Source organism: Piliocolobus tephrosceles, chromosome 6 (genome assembly GCF_002776525.5).
Source record: "Piliocolobus tephrosceles isolate RC106 chromosome 6, ASM277652v3, whole genome shotgun sequence".
NCBI classification, from domain to species: domain Eukaryota; kingdom Metazoa; phylum Chordata; class Mammalia; order Primates; family Cercopithecidae; genus Piliocolobus; species Piliocolobus tephrosceles.
Genome location: NC_045439.1, coordinates 99,490,499 through 99,509,748, shown reverse-complemented (window position 1 = coordinate 99,509,748; position 19,250 = coordinate 99,490,499). Strand labels below are relative to the sequence as shown.

At 44.7% G+C, this 19,250-nt stretch overlaps 1 protein-coding gene across 3 annotated transcripts in view; it reads right to left on the bottom strand.

Moving 5' to 3' along the window:
• The window catches only part of ABHD2 (abhydrolase domain containing 2), a 118,701-nt gene extending 105,814 nt beyond the window's left edge, over positions 1–12,887 (bottom strand). The window contains exon 1 of one of the 3 annotated variants that reach the window (XM_023187204.2): positions 12,702–12,887. The gene's annotated coding sequence lies outside the window, so the exon portion shown is untranslated. The remainder of the gene's footprint in view (positions 1–12,701) is intronic. The other 2 variants (XM_023187206.1, XM_023187205.1) reach the window with 2 other exon arrangements.
• Positions 12,888–19,250: the final 6,363 nt, after the last annotated feature.

The window sequence follows — 19,250 nt, the reverse complement described above, 5'->3', positions numbered from 1 at the left end:
CGATTCTCTTGCCTCAGCCTCCCAAGTAGCTGGTATTACAGGTGCCCGCCACCACAACTGGCTAATTTTTTGTATTTTTAGTAGAGACGGGGTTTCACTATGTTGGCCAGGCTGGTCTCAAACTCCTGACCTCGTGATCCACCCGCCTCAGCCTCCCAAAGTGCTGGGATTATAGGCGTGAGCCACTTCGCCTGGCCAATAAGGTTCCTTTTTAACATCTAAGGAAAATGGAAAAATATTTCTACAAAGATTTCTGCTTCATTGAGATGCTTTCTGTAGATGTGCATTGGTGGTGGGATAGAGAGGCTACTTGCAGGGTTTGGAGACAGACAGATTTGAGCCGAACTGCAGTTACACTACTTACTAGTTGTGTGACTTTGGGCAAGTGGGAGGATCACTTGAGCACAGGAGATTGAGGCTGCAGTGAGCTAAGATCACACTATTGCACTCCAGCCTAGGTGACAGAGTAAGACCCTGTCTCTTTAAAAAAAAAAAAAAAAAAAAAAATTAACAACACAATGTAAACCTGGGAGTGGTGTGCCCACCAGAGAAGGCAAAGGAGAGACTTCATTCCCAGTACAGAGCCAGATGTCTGGGTCCTCAAGCCTGGTTAGTCTGGTCTTGACTTGCCTGTGAGCAATCATGACCAATGCTAATTTAAATGACTTCTACAGGTAACGTATGGATCACACATATGTTCCTTCTCCCATTCTAGACAATAAGGTCCTCTACTGACCACCCAGACAAAATATTAAATCTGTGAACCATAAGTTAGGGTAAAGACTCTCATCCTAGGATCTAGTATTGTTCTTTGGCTCTGATACTGTTATCTTTAAATCACTGTATCTTTATTATTTATTTATTTATTCTTTGAGACAGGGTCTTGCTCTGCTGCCCAGGCTGGAGTGCAGTGGCATGATCTTGGCTCACTGCAACCTCCACCTCCCGGGTTCAAGCAATTCTATTCTCATGCCTCAGCCTCCCGAGTAGCTCGGACCACAGGTGTATACTACCATGCCCAGCTTAGTTTTATATTTTTCACCATGTTGGCCAGGATGGTCAACTCCTGGCCTCAAGTGATCCACTTGCCTCGGCCTCCCAAAGTGTTGGGATTACGGGTATGAGCTACTGCACCCAGCCTTTTATTTATTTATTTATTTATTTTTTAATTTACAGAGACAAGGTCTTGCTCTGTTACCCAGGCTGGAGGGCAGTGATGCAATCATAGCTCAGTGCAACCCTGAACTCCTGAGCTCAAGTGATCTTCCTGCCTCAGCTTCCCGAGTAGCTGGGACTGCAGGTAGGTGCCACCACACCTGGCTAATTAAAATTTTTTGTTGTTGTTGCACAGATGGAGTCTCACTATGTTTTCCAGGCAGGTCTCCAACTACTGGCCTCAAGTGATCGTCCCACCTTAGCCTCCCACTGTGCTGGAATTATACAGGTATGAGCCACTGAGCCTGGCCAAATCATATCTTTAAATGAAGGAACAAAGCTAGATGATATGAAAATGTTCTATTTGTGTAGCTCTATCATTTATAAAGTGTTTGTGATTTTAATACATTACCTCATTTACTCCTCAAACATGTCACAGAATGCATTTGTGTTGACAGTAAAGACTGAATGCCTAATTTACTGACAAAGTGCATCCTCAGGTAACCTCATTACCTCATTTGGTGCTCACAACTGCTGTGAGTTAATATTAGTGCAAGCAAGGAAACTGAGGCCCAGGGGCCCTCCCTGTGCCAGGCCCTGGTAAGGCTCTAGGAATACAGAGAAGCAAGGCACCCATCCATCTTATAAGCTGTTTGCAGAGCTGGATGGATTCTAATCACTTCAGCCTTGATACTTCAGCCTTACAGAAGCTCCATAAGGCCTCTCTGCTCAACCATAAGAGACTTAAAGAAATCTGCATTCGGCCGGGTATGGTGGCTCACGCCTGTAGTCCCAGCACTTTGGGAGGCCGAGGCGGGCGGATCACGAGGTCAGGAGATCAAGACCATCCTGGCGAACACAGTGAAACCCCATCTCTACTGAAAATACAAAAAAATTGGCCAGGCGTGGTGGCAGGTGCCTGTAGTCCCAGCTTCTAGGGAGGCTGAGGCAGGAGAATGGCGTGAACCCAGGAGGCGACGGAGCTTGCAGTGAGCGGAGATCGCGCCACTGCACTCCAGCCTGGGTGACAGAGCGAGACTCCGTCTCAAAAAAAACAAAAACAAAAGAAACCTGCATTCCTCTTATAAGATCTTTTGTGGCAAAGTGCTGATTTCTCTTGCAATTTCAGTGCAACATCCAGAATTTCTATGTAGAGTCAATAAATAGACTGATGGGTGATATTAATGATAGATGGAGGGAAAGGAACTATGTTTTCTAAATTGGGAAAAATATTCTTGGCTATAATCTACTTGGCATTTTCCATCATCCCACTATTTAGAAGGTCCATTTGTCAACATCATTGACAAGAATGAGCAAGCACTTTATTAACATGATCAGAATAGAGGAGGGAACTGCAGCCAGGATATTTGGAACCTGAGAAGCTAATGTCTACAGTGTGAATACAGGTCAGGCCACACAAGGAGCTGGAAGGGGTTGGAAGCTCAGCTAGCACTGTGGAAAGCCTCCTCTATGGCCCATAGTGGGGCACAGGGTGTTCAGGCCCCAGGGAAACTCCTCAGGGCAGAGTGTCCGGCACAGCGTCCAGCAGAGAAAGAGCTCAATAAATGCCTGCTGAATTCTGAATTTTTCTCATTCTCTGAATGAAAAAATTTTAGTAGAAATTTACTAAAATTTGACTGGGTGCTGTGGCACACACCTGTAATCCCAGCACTTTGGGAAGACAGGTGGGTGGATCACTTGAGTTCAGGAATTTGAGACCAGCCTGGGCAACACGGTGAAACACTATCTCTACAGCAAACACAAAAATTAGCTGGGTGTGATGTAGTCTCAGCTACTAGGAAGACTGAGGTGGGAGGATCACTTGAGTCTAGGAGGTGGAGGCTGCAGTGAGCCCAGATCCTACCACTGCAATCCAGCCTGGGTGACAGAGTAAGACTTTCTCAAAAAACAAAAAAACAAGAAATTTGCTAACATGTATAATTCCATGTTAAGTGACTAAAACAAAGAGCAGAACAATATGTACAATATGCTAACAGTTATATAAAAAAGAAAGAAAAAAACATAAATGCACACACATTTGCTGGGACACACATAAAAGATCTCCGAAAAAATATACAAGATACTAATAACATTGTATATTTTTGCTTCTTGGGAGGAAGTTTTCCATTCTTTACCATGTTGTACCTTTTGAATGTTATAACACATGAATGCATTATCTGTCAAAAGTAAATAAATACCTCTACTGGACAGACTACCCAGTTTCTCCAACAAATTACAGGGAAAAGAAGAAAAGAAAAGGGGATCTGTAGCTTAAAAGAGACATAAATGGTAGAACAATAAATCATAATGTCTAATCCTTACTTGAATCCTAATTCAAAGAAATTAAGCTTAAGGAGAAAAACACTTATGCCATTTTTAAACAATTGGAAATTTGAACAATGATGATGTTTGATGATATTAAAGGATTAGTATTAATTTTTCGAAGAGTAATAATGGGTGTTTAATAAAGGAGTCTTTGCGTTTAAGAATTATCATGGAAATATTTATAGATGCAACCATATGATGTTTGGGATTTATTTCAAAATTAATGTGAGCTGGGAAAAGTAGCTAGGAAGACAGAGTAAATGTGAGTGGTTATGAGTTGATTATTGTTAAAGCTGGTGATGGGTTTTGTGGGGCATGGAGGTTCACTATCTGATTCTCTCTACTTCTGTATATCTTTAAAATTCCCAGAATAAAAGGCTAATAAATGAATGAGTGATTATTTAGCAATATGACAAACAGTCCTGCTAGTCACTAAGGCCTAAGCTCACCCCAACTTTCAGCTGCGATCAAGCCTCTACTGTCCCTGGGCTGATGAGTTGCCTGTGGAAAATAAACGTGAGGCTGCTGCCAGCTACTGCAATTCTGGCAAGAGTTTAGGTCACGCAAATATCAACAAGAAAACTTTATCGCTCACTCCAAAAATAAACGAGAAGAAACAGAAATTAGTTTTGGAAGGCCTCCTTTCATTAATGTGGAAGGTAAGCGTTGGCTGCACGTACAAACGGGTGTGATGACTTGTACCTGCTGCCCTGTGAAGTGTCCTTCCCAAACCCATAAGCAATTTTTGTCACTCTCCTTGGGAGTGTTTCTCAAGTTCTCCAAATGACTTTATCACTTTCAGGGTCTGAACAGACAGGACCTCAAGGCAGAAAACCAATTAAGTCAACTCTTCAACTGTTAATATTTCTAAAATGTTCAACACATGGAAAGGAGCCATATGAGTGACACAAACACAACTGGAAACCTCTGTCTGCCTCCCAGAGCTTCAATTACTGCACTGGGGTCTTTCAAACTCAGGTACCAAATGGCTCCCTCTGAGGGGAAAAACTAGTCCTGCCAGATGCCCCTGGCTACATTACTTTGTGTTCGACTCTTTTTTTTTTTTTTTGAGACGGAGTCTTCCTCTGTCGCCCCGGCTGGAGTGCAGTGGCTGCATCTCACCTCACTGCAAGCTCCGCCTCCTGGGTTTATGCCATTCTCCTGCCTCAGCCTCCGGAGTAGCTGGGACTACAGGCGCCCGCCAGCTCGCCCGGCTAGTTTTTTGTATTTTTTAGTAGCGACAGGGTTTCACCGTGTTAGCCAGGATGGTCTCGATCTCCTGACCTCGTGATCCGCCCGTCTTGGCCTCCCAAAGTGCTGGGATTACAGGCTTGAGCCACCGCGCCCGGCCTGTGTCCGACTCTTAAATTTAAGTTAAACTACTTTTATCCAACTATTATTTATTATACTATTTCTTAAAATGCACAAACAGTACAAATAGTATTCAGTATGTTGCATAAACTTCCTTTGGCACTTTTACAGTTACAGAGATCCAAGCACATTTATAAAAACAAAATTACTCAAATAGTAAAATTCAGATGAGCTACATTAATATAATGAGACGAATGCCATTTTTCAGACCTGAAACACCTGCAGACGATGTCAGTGTGGTCCTGCCTACTCCTGGGCAGGTTCTATGGATCCTGAGAGCCTAGACTTCCAGGTACAGTGTGACATGTCCATTCTCACACTCCTTTTCTCACTGGGACCACTACTACAGCCTTCATTTACACAGTGCTGTGTGGTATCATTTGACTTCACTTGATGCTCTCACATCTTTTCTGCACTAAGTCCATCTATGTATTTTTCTCTATAGCGGGGTTTACCTGGCTTCGATTCATCAGAAATTCACATACAAATGGGGGAGGCACTGAGACTGTGTGGGTGGACCTTGATATTATAATTAGGTATCCCAACATTCCAGGACAGGCTTATAAAACATTTCCAATTATCTTTAACACGAAACTAAAAAGTCTGAGTTTGTAATCTAATGAGAACCCAAGGAACCTCAAGGACATATCCTCAGCCCTGGATTAGGAAATCCATAGCACAAAATGAATGTGGTGGTGGTACAGGAAGAAAGCAAAAAGTGTGGTGGGGACTCGGATGAGAGGTCACGCTGTATCTCAGAAGCCATCTGGGCCATTACCGGGCATACTAAATCATGGATTTAGTAAGTTTAAGTGCATGCTTCCAAAGAACTTATGTGTAAATACCACTGAAGAGCCTTACTTAATTCCAGCAGGTTGCTGAGGTCTTACCTCAGACCCCTCCCGCTCCTCAATCCTTAAGAACAAAAACATGGCACTTCAGACATGACAAATCCAGACTTCAGGAGTCAAAGAACAATTTCCAATATCAGTTCACCTCACTATAAGGTGCTACAACTGCCTATCAACATTGTGTAGTCTGTACCAACTAAAAAACTGGGCGCAAAGCCCCACCAAATGCTGCTGCGGTTAGGTTAACTTCACTAAATCAATGGCCTGGTTTCGCAGCAAAAGAGTAACCAGGATTGTTTAAGGAAACTGCAAAAAAGGAACCTCTCCTTGAGTATAATCCTCTACCTTAGGCCCTCCCAAACAGCATAATTCAATGGCCATTAACTCAACCTTTTTAGTAAGCTAAATATGTCCTGGGTAGAACACGCTCTTTAACCTGAGATACTGATCTTCCAAAATTTTTGGTGCTAAAATATCTCCTTTTTTCTTTTCTTTTCTTTTCTTTTTGTTTGAGACAGAGTTTTGCTCTGTCACCCAGGCTGGATTACAGTAGCTCAATCTTGGCTCACTGCAACCTCTGCCTCCCGGGTTCAGGCAATTCTCCTGCTTCAGCTTCCCGAGTAGCTGGGATTGTGAGTGTGCACCACCATGCCCAGCTAATATTTTGTATTTTTAATGGAGATGGGGGTTTCATCATGCTGGCCGGGCTGGTCTCGAACTCCTGGTCTCAAGTGATCCGCCTGCCTTGACCTCCCAAAGTACTGGGATTACAGGTGTGAGCCACCGCGCCCAGGCTAAAATATCTTTTTAGATGACAGGGATTTTGTATTTCCTTTTGCTGTTGTTGTTGTTGTTGTTTTGGGACACAGTCTCGCTCTGTCGCCCAGGCTGGAGTGCAGTGGTGCAATCTTGGCTCACGGCAGCCTCTGCCTCCTGGGTTCAAGTGATTCTCCTGCCTCAGCCTCCCAAGTAGCTGGGATTACAGGCACATACCACCATGCCCAGCTAATTTTTGTATTTTTAGTAGAGACGGGGTTTCACCTTGTTGGTCAGGCAGGTCTGGAACTCCTGATCTCAGGTGATCCGCCCTCCTCGGCCTCCCAAAGTGCCGGGACTACAGGCGTGAGCCACCAACCCCTGCTGTATTTCCTTATTTGAAAGAATCAGAATGTAGCAATCCATGTTGGGCTTCCCGATTTTTGTTTTTTATGGTCCTCATTGACATGACTAAGTAAACAGTACACAAATACATGCCTACAGTGACTGTGCACACAGGGAGGCAATCTTTCAGAGCTTCTCTTTTATCCAAGATAAAATGAGAGGATGAGGCAGGAAAATCGCTTGAACCCGGGAAGCAGAGGTTGCAGCGAGCCGAGATTGCACCACTACACTCCAGCCTGGAAAAAGTGGAACTGATACCACCACCTCCTCCTCCTCACCTATGTAACAGAGTATCTATGGTACAATTGACTAATCATGTGGGTACTCAGCAATGAGCAAAGGCCAGAAGGTAAGAACTCTAGATTAGACTAATAGACTAAAGATTCCATTCAATTTCCAGGTGGCTCTAAACCAGACTCAGAGGTAAATAAAAGCAAGATGAAGGTTAAGGCACATTCAAATGAAAGAGGGAAAAAAAAAAAAAACAAGAGGCAAGATCTGGGAGCCACTGAAGACTACAAGACCATGTTTAAATCAGTGTGGTTATTTAAAACACAAACCTAGCCACAGAAAGTTCAAATACAAAGAACCTTGAAAACTTTCTTCTTAGAGTCAGCATCAGTGGAAACCTTTGTTAGCGAGGCCAGGTCAGGCTCAGATCTTGGAAATTTAAAGTGGTTTGGAGATCTTGGGAAATACTTCCAAGGAGAGCAACAAAATTATGTGCGGGCTTGGGGAAGACGCTTTACAGAGGAGCAGGTGTGAGAGCTGGTTTTTCCTGGGGTGAGAGAAAAGAAGGGGTGAGACACTTCAAGCTACCCAAACAGAAAGTGTTGTGACAAAGGGCAGGCTTCCTCTTGGATGCCCAAAGGCAGGACAAGTGGAGTGATGCTGTAGTGCAGCAGACGGGATGAAATGCAACAGAGATGCGGGAAATGAGGCTAGGCACAGTGGCTCACGCCTGTAATCCCAGCACTTTGGGAGGCTGAGGCAAGAGGGTCATCTGACGTCAGGAGTTTGAGACCAGCATAGTGAAACCCTGTCTCTACCAAAAATACAAAATTAGCTGGGTGTAGCAGTGTGCGCCTGTAATCCCAGCTACTTGAGAGGCTGAGGCAGGCAAATCGCTTGAACCCGGGAAGCAGAGGTTGCAGTGAGCCGAGATCTCACCACTGCCCTCTAGCCTGGGCAACAAGAGCGAGACTCCAAAAAAAAAAGGAAAAGAAGGAAAAAAGATCCTGGAAATGTGACTTGGGGAGGCCAGGAAGCTTCTCTGGAGAATAGAGAGCAAACAGCAAACTGTCCCTGGAAATGCTAGCACATTCTGCACAAATGGCAAGGCAAAGGGCCCAAGGACCAATGAGTTCCTCACTCGCCAGTGCCCCAGCTCTCCCTTCACAGCTGACCTTTAGAAGCTCCCCTGCACCTCCCCCAGCCTCTCACAGAAAAGAAAAATATTTGCCTCCAAATATCCACAAGATCTTTAAGATCTCCAGCAAAGCTGCTGCCTAAATAAGACTGTTTTTTAGCATCCTTAGAAACATTAAACAGATATCTAAAATAGAAGGCCTTCATAAAAAATGACGTGGAAGCTCTTTTCACACTGCCAAGAAATATTAAGTGAAAAAGGCAAGGTTCCAAATAGCATGTATACAGCGCGCTACCATTTCTGCAAAAACGGGCGGTGTACAGAATATGTTAACGAATTTGCTTATAGATGTATAAAATCCCTTGAAAGGGATTTTCAGAGACCACTTCTGGAGGATGAAGAAATCACTAATGCTGGTTGCCTCTGAGGTTCAGGGGTCAGGGGTACACAGAGATGTATTTACTTTTGTGCTTTTCAAATATTTTCTTTCATCATGTGAATGTATTGCCTATTTTTAAAAACTAAAATTTGAATTAAAAAATTTTTAAATTTCTAATAAAAACAATTTTAAAACACAAAGTTTTTAAGCAACAAACCAAACTAATTTGTTAATCTTGTCAACTGTGTTCCTGGCACACACCAGATGCTCAATTTGTTGAACTTAATGAACCTCCACTTAAAGACAACAAAAGAAAATCAGAAACCAGGCAAATCCAAGGGTACCAATGTTCCACTTCGCTAAAAAGCTCTTCGCCTGTCTACTATTTATTGTGAAAGATCAGACAATGGGTCGGTGTGTAACAAGCCCCTCACCCAACTGGCCCCAGTCCACAAGCTTCAGGGGTAAGGGTGGAGCTTATCATCTGTCCAAACCAACCATTTTATAAACAGAAAACATTCAATCCAAAAACACGATGCCCTGAACAAGACAACAAAAAATAAATCTGCAGATATGAAAATAATCCTGAAAGCAGATAATGTAGCACCTGTATGGTATCAACACAGAAACAGCAGCACAGGGCTTAAAAATGTCCTAATCATGCACTGGCCAAAAAGGCTGAACCATGAAAAGCTGCTATAAAATCCTGACACCAGACACATTTAAGAGGTACCCTGAACTTCTCATTGCTCTGTTCCTGGGGATAACTTAGCCCGAGATGAAACAGAAAGGCTTAAGTACCTCATGCCCCACATCATCTATACTCTGAAACTGGTCATGGAGTGCTCAAAACTCACAATGCAATAAAAATAGGAACACTGTAAGTTGTAGGTCATGGTAGAAATTCTGCCACACAAAATTCAATTATATTGGAAATGTCTCTCTGCTGGGGCTTTTAAAAGAGCCAGATTTTAGGCAAAAAATAAGACAGACTCTACCCCTGTCTCCCATAAGATCAAAAAAAGTATTTCCTGCTTGGGGCAGGAGCTCTGAACAAGGGCAGTGAGAACCACTACAGAGGTTATGGGTCCTGCCAGAGATTACCAGGAGAAGGTGTAAATGCTCAAAGCAATGAGTAACAGCGAATGAGAAGCCCTTCCACCAAAATGTTGAGAAAAGAGAGTGAGAAAGAGAGAAAGGGGCCCCTATTAATACACAAGCAGAGAAATGAAAACTATTATTCTAAAATGGCTGATCTCTAGAACAGCTTAAACAAAAACCAAAATTCAGAATCAACTCAAGAAAAACAAAGCATAAGAAGGTGCGATTTAATGAAGTGATAATCTTTGGTTTAATCTAGAAAACAAGTAAAAACAGAAGAGAAAATCAAAGGTGACTGGATTCCTGCAAAAAATGAAAGTGGCAGGCATCTTCTCATCAAAAGGGAATTGGCTGGCACAGTGAGAGTGGCTATTTGTCAGACCTGTGAAGGCGATAAAGGAAATTAGGGTGAGAGTAAAAAAGAAAGAAAGTGAACGACCCTGACTAAAATGAGAGGAAAAAGACGATTCCATTGTATTTGCCATCTGGTTTATTTCAAGCTTTGGAAAAGAACAAGAAAAAAGCAGATAAACCAGTGAACCAGCTAGATTGCCAGCACGGATCAGTCACACACTTCTGCTTCTGCCAGGCCAGGCAGGCGCTGCTGGTGCTCCCCCTACTCGAATGACTAAGTAACTTGCTTAAATGCAGTTGACACACGATCCCTCAACTTCCGAAAAGCACTTAATACAGTGGCTCATAAAATCTTAATCTAAAAATGTTCATCCATTTAGAATCAAGCTGCATCACACGCATCGCTCGGGAGGAGGGCTGCAGAGAGGGAATACATATTTGGAAGAACACCGTGGACATGGTATCATCCAGGACTTTACCATTTCGAGGGATTCCCACCCCTCGCTGCCCGCTTTTAAAGATAATTTTAAAAGGTTCAGAGCCTAAGAAGAATGTAACTGCAAGTGAGGAACTAATATAGAAACTGAATTACCTGAATCAGAAAAATAAGCAAGATATATGCAACGGGACTTGGAATCCCCTTGAAGCTGTCTGTGTTAAAATGAAATCTGGAATATGTTTAATGAATTGGGGGTTGGGGGGAAGGGGAATTGGGAAAAATTAGCTCTTGATAGAGTATTGGGTGGTGGATATGAAGAAAAATGTATAAAAAGGCAACAGAATATCATATCTAGCAAATCTATTGTGCTTACCCTGTGCCAGGTACTGTTCTAAATGCTTCAGATGTAGTAACTCCATGCCCTTCTCAAAGCAACCTTCTAACATAAGTATCATTATTATTTCTGTTTTAGAGGTGAGGAAACAGAGGCACAGAGAGGTTAAGTAGCTTGCCCAAGGTTGCAGAGCTAGTAAGAGGCAGGGCTAGGATTCAAATCCAGGCACTCAGGCACCAAAATCTGTCCTCCTAACCCCTCTGGGCTCCCCTAGAACTTAAAACACTGAGAATGGGCAAACTAAGCTTGGAGTGAAGTAAGTCATGCACTGGCTAGATCTAAAGTCAAGAGATCAACCCTTAGTCATGGGCCTGTGATGACCAGCCAGCCCTGTGACCACCCCAGGCCTCAGTTTCCTCACCTGTGCATTGAGGAGACTGAATTAGAGTCTATCTAATTCGATTTAGATAGAGATGAGCTCTATCCAAGGTGCCTTCAGCTCTAAAATGTCACAAGTCCGTGCTGACTACCAGCTGTATATGGATTGGTCTGCTTTCTGACTAGATATTCAAAGATTAATTCATCCTAAAACACACAGGAAGTTGTGTTAAGATTCTTTCTCTGCCTCCTGACCTTTAGAAGATTATTATGTTCTCTCTATTCAGGCAAATGACAGAGGGTAGTGAAGGATTTCTCTTTTGGACTCTGCTTAATGTGGCTGTAAGGAAACGGCCTTCGAAATGCTCTGGGCACAGATCTTGATGACTCTGCCAAACCTGCAGTCTCTCCAGGTCCCTCTATGGAGCCTGTTCTTGGAACCTGCCTTTGGATTTGGTTACTGGAATGCAGGTGAAACTGACAAACTGGAGGTAGAGCAACCAAACTAGAGGGATTGGGAAGATTAAGACAGCGGTCCACGGTAGTTCAAATTAAGGAGTTTCATGGCGGCTAAACAAACCTCTATCTTTTTGTATAATCCAGTCTCTTTACTAACACCCACTCTTGAGAGCTGAAACCTCAAAATTCATTATGGGTGAATTTAACAGCCACTTGGAACCTAATGGACCCCCAGAAGTACTATCCTCAAGCTAGGCATTAAAGGCCACTTAAAGTGCATCTGTGGGTAGAGAAGGCCCTTACAGATGGGTCATGCAGTCCTCCCTTGGGAGTCCTAAGCATCCCGCACAGGTGGTTGTCATCCGGCCACTGCTTGGACATTGCCAAGGTCGAGGCGCTAGCTGCCCGGCCTGGCAGGCAGCCTCCTGCGCTGCTGGACAGCTCTAGATGTGGGGAAAGCTCACGAAGCGCCTAGAACAGTGCCGGTCGCCGGGCCGAACTCGGTAAATGTGCTTCCAAGTGGGTCAAAAGCTGCCTCCCTAGAACTTAAACCCACTGGTCCTGGGTGCGCCCCTGGAGCCCCGAAACACAGAGGTCTCTCGGTTATCTCGGGTTGTAATCAGGACCCTCGGCCCTCTCCTCCCAGGTGCGGATCCCGGACCTTCTTCCCCAAGCCTGAACCGGCAGACCCCTCCCCAGACCCCAGACGACCCAGGAGTGAGCACCAATGGGGGAATGGCAGCCAGAGAGGCCGCGGTCGGGATTATCCCCAACCTCGGTTTCCCGGGCACGAGGGGACAAAGGGCCTCAGGAAGGCGTATCCCCCGCCGCGATCTGGGCTGTCCCCGCCACTGGGCAAGCCAGCTTTCTGGACCCCCACGGCGCCATATGACAGGCCCCCGAGGATCCCCTCAGGCTGCGGCGTGATGGGCCGAGCTACGCCGGGAACTCCGGTCTCGGAGATTCGGTTCGACGGGTCCGGAGTACGATCCCTGCTCCGCGGAGCTCGCTCGGCGTGGCTTTACCTGCGTGTGATTGACTACAGGTGCTCAGCTCGCCCCCAGTCTGGTTCCTGCAGCTTCCCGGCTGCCGGCGGCGCTCATGGATATACAGCCGGAACCCCTGGCCAGTGCAGCTCCCGCCGCTACCGGCCCCGCCCAAGTAACTGCCGCCACGCCCCTGACCACCACTTCTGCCACGCCCCCAACCACGGAAACCGCTTGTTCATTGGGCAGTTTAGCCGCTTCTCCACTTGCCCCGCGCGCTCATGGCATTACGAGGGAATCCACTGGTCAGCGAAGCTGTTCCTCAGAGTGGAGGCGGGACTCTTAGGGGAGAACTCCTCAACAATTGGCTACATTTGACGGCTATAGTCCAGGGACACAGACGCTATTGGATAAGGCCAGCCCGGAGTGGGCGGGGAAAGGGGAGGAGGGCTAGAAGATGGGTCGTGTTTGCTGTCGATGGGGGTGGGGTGAAGAGAGGCGTAATTGTGACCGCAAGCTGCTTTAGAGGGCTGGGTAAGGTCAGGTGTCGACTGGGGCTCAGAGGAATGAGGTCGGCCGGTAGCTCACCTGCGGGGCTCTGATGGGTCCAGGCCGACTAACTGACTCACGTATTCTCAAATTTCGCAGGGGGTGAAATTTGAGGTCATATCCCGGGAGAGAGGAAGAAGGATCCTGAGTCACCGAACCCAAAGGAGAGAAAAAGATGTGGAGGCAGCGATCTATGGCCTCTTCCAGCTCCGGACCGGGGATGGGGACGCTCTGGGCAATACGGGCCTCAGTTATTGTCCCACTGTCCTTTCAACCCTTAAGCAACCCAGTTGGAGGCCGCCTGGAAGAATGTAGCCTTTGAACTGGGGCCTGAAATTGGGGCTCCTACCGGTTGTGTGGGCTTGGGAAAGTCTCTTAACCTTCCTGCATGCTCCCTGATTTCTTCACTTGGCAACTGAGGGTAGCAATAGTAGTTGATGAGAAGATGAAATGAACTCTGGTAAACGCCAACAGTGGCTGGCATTCAACAGGCATTCAATGAAGGGTGATTCTTCACCCATCACCCACTTATCTCATCTGGCTGGGAAACTAGGCCCATTTCTAAAATTCTGTGAGCCTGAAACTGCTTTTGCAATGGCATGTCGTGTACCAAGAATAGAACACTTGAGCGACTTGAAATGCAACCCCTGTAGGTCAGAGAAGGCCACCCTACCAAGGTCCCATAGGGCTGGGAGACAGGGAGCACGGGATGAAGTGAGAGGAGCGATTTAGTCAGAGAAGGGAAGTGGTGTTTGTTGCCATGTAAGTTTTTCCCAACATATTTCAGGTTGTGACAAGGAACAATGGGCTGGCTCAAGTTTTATGAAGCGTGACCAAACAACATCCTCGGAAGGCTGATCAGCACAGGACTAGAAATCACTGCATGAGCTATATCCGTCAGAGACCCCTGAAACCCGTTCTCCATTCTGAAGGTGTAGACATCACAGACTGTGGACAGAAATAGCTTCTCAGACTTGAATGTAGCCCCAGACCCTTTGTGTCTGCCTTTGAAAGAACTCACAGCCATGGTACATCAGAGTGAAGGAGAAGAAAGAATCCTTTGCCATTGCTCTATTTTTCATTCAGTTGTCATGTTACCTTGAAAATAAAGGTTTCATCTCAGTGTTTATATATTCCTCTGTATTCTCTTTCATCTTGAAAAAAAAAAACAACAACCCAGGCTTCAGTAGCAAAGTCTCTTAGTAATGAACCCCATCATCCTGACTCTGAGTTAAAACAGTTTGGACTTCCAAAAAACAGCTTTAAATTTATCACTAGATAAGTATATAAGGTAATGCATATATTAACTAGCTTGGTTTAGCTATCCCACAGTGTATACATGTATCAAAACATGGATCGCTGCAGTGGCTCACGCCTGTAATCCAACACTTTGGGAGGCTGAAGCGGAGCCCAGGAGTCTGAGACCAACCTGGGCAACATAGTGAGACCTCGTCTCTACAAAAAATTTAAAAATTAGCCTGATATGGCGGTGCATGCCTGTAGTCCCAGCTAGTGGGGAGGCTGAGGCAGGAGGGTTGTTTGAGCCCAGGAAGTTGAGGCTGCAGTGAGCTATAGATCGTACCACTGCATTCCAGCCTGAGCCACAGAGTGAGACCCAGTTTGACAAATAAACAAACATAATAACATGATAAACATAAATAAGTAAAGCATGTTGTATATTATAAATATATACAAATTTTGCCAATCAAAAATTAATAATAATTTTAAAAGTAGGCTGAGCACAGTGGCTCACGCCTGTAATCCCAGCACTTTGGGAGGCCAAGGTGGGAGGATCACCTGAGGTCAGCAGTTTCAGACCAGCCTGGCCAACATGGTGAAACCCCATCTCTACTAAAAATACAAAATTAGCTGGGTAATTTACAGGGTGGCACACGCCCGTAATCCCAGCTACTCAGGAGGCTGAGGCAGGAGACTCGTCTGAACCCAGGAAGCAGAGGTTGCAGTGAGATTGCGCCACTGCACTCCAGCTTGGACAACAGAGTGAGACTCTGTCTCAGAAAAAAAAAAAAAAAGATTTGTCACTAGTTTTGGAGGGGTGTGTACACATATCTATGCACACATTTGGTTCTGATCCCCAGTTTTCTGGTTCTTGTCTTTAAATAGTGCTGCTTGGTAGCCATACACATGGCTACATGCATGCTACGGAAATAGGCCCAGCCCAGTACGGGTTTGCTTCTGCCTGTGTTTGCTAAGGGAGACTGAGATGTCTTGTTAGGCCCTGAAAAGCATAAAGTGGCTCCAGAGATTCAGGATGATTTCTCCAACTTGATTCAGAGCCATGAAAAGCAGCTGTTAGGAGTATATTGCAGATGGGCTCACCATTGTGTAAATGGCTTTTTTCTCCCATCTCAGGAACATAGGTTCGGCCAATGGTTCCAGTAAAGGACATCTATCCAGTTCAGGAATTCTAAAACACAATTGTATCACAGAGGCTCAAAAAGAGGCACAGACAGAGCCCAGGAACAGAAGGAAGAGTGAAAGGATCCAGGCATCTTCTCTGCAACTCTGGCAGGCTTAAAGAATGATCATTATCATTTTCCAGCATACAGAACTGTTTCCTTAATTGTCTCTGGTTTCTGTTTCCTCCCCTCTGCTTGCAGTCTTGCCATATTCTGTTTAATCATATTATTTCATTCTATAAATCATTTCTAAGGAGGGCATTTAGGGACAAAATGGACTTATTTTTGCCTTCAGGTTTAGTGGCCCATTGAGATTGAGGATTTGGTGAGCCTTGGCCTAAGATAAACAGGTGTTGGGATGTGGCTGTAAAGTGAATTTTCAAAACCATGACAGTACCTTGTTATAAAGAAGAACAAGGGAGACGGTTTGCCCCAGGCACCTTCTGGGATGGCTAAAGCTGCAGGACTTCATTAAAGTAGACTGCTTCTAACCAACTGGAGCCTCTGCAGGATTTCCTAACCTGAGAAAGTCCTCAAGGTACTCTGGGAGACAGCAGGGAGCAGCGGTTGAAGCAGATAATGTGTTCTATTTATTCTCTTCAGGGAAAATCAGCAATTCACTCAGTTTGTCATTTTTGTTATTCTGCGTCCACGGGGGATGGTTCAGAGAAATGGGATTTGGAAGCTCTGCCGCTGGGGCTTGGATCCTGGTTCCATCCTTCCTAGCCTTGTGACTTTGGGCAGGTACAGCACATCTCTGTTCCCCACTTTCTTCTGTAAAATGCAGAGGACAGTGAAGTGCTTGTCTCATGGGGTCCTTTGAGTGGCAGATGAGTTCACAGATGCAAAGTGCATCAAACAGTACCTGGCACATACCTAAAAATGTTAAATAAATGTTTGCCATAGCTATTACAGGAGCCCATTTCAGAATCTCCCTCTAAGGTCTTCACTCATTTTTTAAGTTCTAGCCCTCAGAAGTAGTGACCACAGGATTGAGGATTTTCAGAAAACATAGATAGACTTTATTTTTTAAATCTGTTTTGGGGCCAGGTGCCATGGCTCATGCCTGTAATCCCAGCACTTTGGGAGGCTGAGGTGGGTGGATCACTTGAAGCCAGGAGTTTGAGACCAGTCTGGCCAATTGGCAAAACATCGTCTCTACTGAAAATACAAAAATTAGCTGGGTGTGGTGATGTGTGCCTATAATCCCAGCTACTCGGGAGGCTGAGGCAGGAGAATCACTTGAACCTAGGAGGTGGCAGACGCAGTGAACCAAGATCGCACCACTGCACTCCAGCCTGGGCAACAGAGGGAAACTCTGTCTCTAAATAAATAAATAAAGCAGTTTTAGGTTTACAACAAAATTAAGTGGAAAGTACAGAGAGTTCCTGTATACACACTCTCCAACACATGCAGGATTTTTTTTTTACTAGCAAAATCTCACCACCTGATGCGAGAAACTTTTCCTTTGGAATGTGGTTACCAAAAATGGTTTGAGGACCGAGTAAAGGTTTTTGAGACTAGACCTCATCAGTGTAATCATTGTGAGGGAAATGGAAAGGATGAGGCTAAGAGAATAACAGTAAAAGCTGCAGCCTGGAGGTTCATAAAGTATTCCTACAGTTGTGACATGGTGCAGTCTGAGGGATCGAATATCGTGGCTTTATTGTCACACCCAGTGCAGTCTGCATGTAGTCTAGGAAGGAGGTTCAGAATGCCCTGCAAGCAGGTCCACCGTCTGGCTTCTTATTGGTAATGGAGGTGAAGTTTGTTCAGAGGCTTTAAGTCCCAGCATGCGATAGTTCCATGAGGACAAACTATGATCAATTTCAAAAATGTGGTCCTTTTGTTATTAGAAAAGGCTTTCTGGTGGCCAGTGAAAACAATCATGAAAAATAACCTTGTCTGTGATTTGGGCTGCTTTCTTAAGCTATATGTGAGTTGTCTATAGTAAAATCATAAGATGAACACACCTGGCTTATGCCTGTTGTCCTGGCAAAATTTTAATAGTGCCCTCCTTCCCATCAGGTGATTCTCAAATAGTCCCAATTTGGATGATACACTTTATGGTAACATTTATATTTACATATATAGGACCTAGTACTAAAAATGCTCATGAAACACACAAACACACACACACGCACGTGCACGTGCACACACACACAGATGAAAAGGTGTTCTAATCTTATAATCAGATACATACAGAATATCTGACAGGTGACTGGCTAACGATGACTTCTTCTTAGTCACTATGCATTCCTCTTCCTGATGTCATTCTTAAATACAGAAATAAAAATTGAGTTATTCATACTATTAATTGCAAAGGAGTCAATAAAACTTGTGTATTAAATAAGCTCATCATACACCCTTTCCTACATAATTTTAGGTTATTGAGCTATTTTAAAACTATTTCCAAAGAAGGCAAGATGCAGCGTAAAAAAATAACAACAACAACAAAAACCCCACCAAAAAAAAAAAAAAAAAAAAAAAAGGGCCCCCCGAAAAAAAAAAAAAAAAAAAACTGCTGGGCACAGTGGTTCACACCTGTAATCCCAGCAGATTGGGAGGCCTAGGCAGGTGGATCACTTGAGGTCAGGAGTTCGAGACCAGCCTGGCCAACATGGTGAAACTCTGTCTCTATTAAAAATACAAAAATTAGCTCTGCATGGTGGCAGGTCTCTGTAATTCCAGCTACTTGGGAGGCTGAGGCAGGAGAATCACTTGAACCCGGTAGGCGGAGGTTGCAGTGAGACAAGATTGCACTGAGATTGCACCATTGCACTCCAGCCTGGGCAACAGAGTGAGACTCTATCTCAAAAACAAAAACAAACAATTTCCATTTTTCCAGAGACCCCTATATTGTTTTGCCATATATTTAAATTAATTTACAAAACAGTAGACATTTTTTACTGAGCAAGACATCTAATGCTAGAAAGACAGACAGAATCATAAAGTCCCATTCATTCCTCGGTGGGGATGGATATAGGACAAATGGGAAATATTGATGAGATAACTCAAAGGACTGAGCAATAAGCACAGAGTGCCATCAGTGTCAGCAATAATTATTCAGAGGAGGCAGCAATTTCTTCTGACTTGGATTATTGGAGATTTGAATTGGTTTTTGAAGGTCTATGGGCTGAATCTGGCAGGGCAGCATTGGTGGTGAGGGAACATGGCATTCCAGGTAGGCCTCTGAGTGGATCAACACAAGATAGTTTGTCCAGAGCAGAGTCAAATTGGGGCCTAGCAGGCGAGAAGATGAACAAATGGATGGGGCTGATGGTGGAGGCACGATAATGCCTTCGTCTTAGTTAATGGCTTCATCTCAGCCCTTTGGGTATTTGGATATCCTCACATAGTTGCAGAGCAAACATCCCAAACTCCAGGCATCTGCAAACCACATGGGTAATTTTGACCCTATCTCTTTACTCTCTGCTTTATTATTTACTTAGTAATGTCATCAAATTGACTCAACTTTTAAAATGAAATACCTTATTAAGCCCCAGCCTAAACCAGTGGTTCTCAACTGGGGGTAGTTTCGTCCCTCAGGGGACACTTGACAGTATCTGTGGTTGTCACAACTGCAGGGGTGCTGTTGACCTCTAGTGGGTAGGGGCTA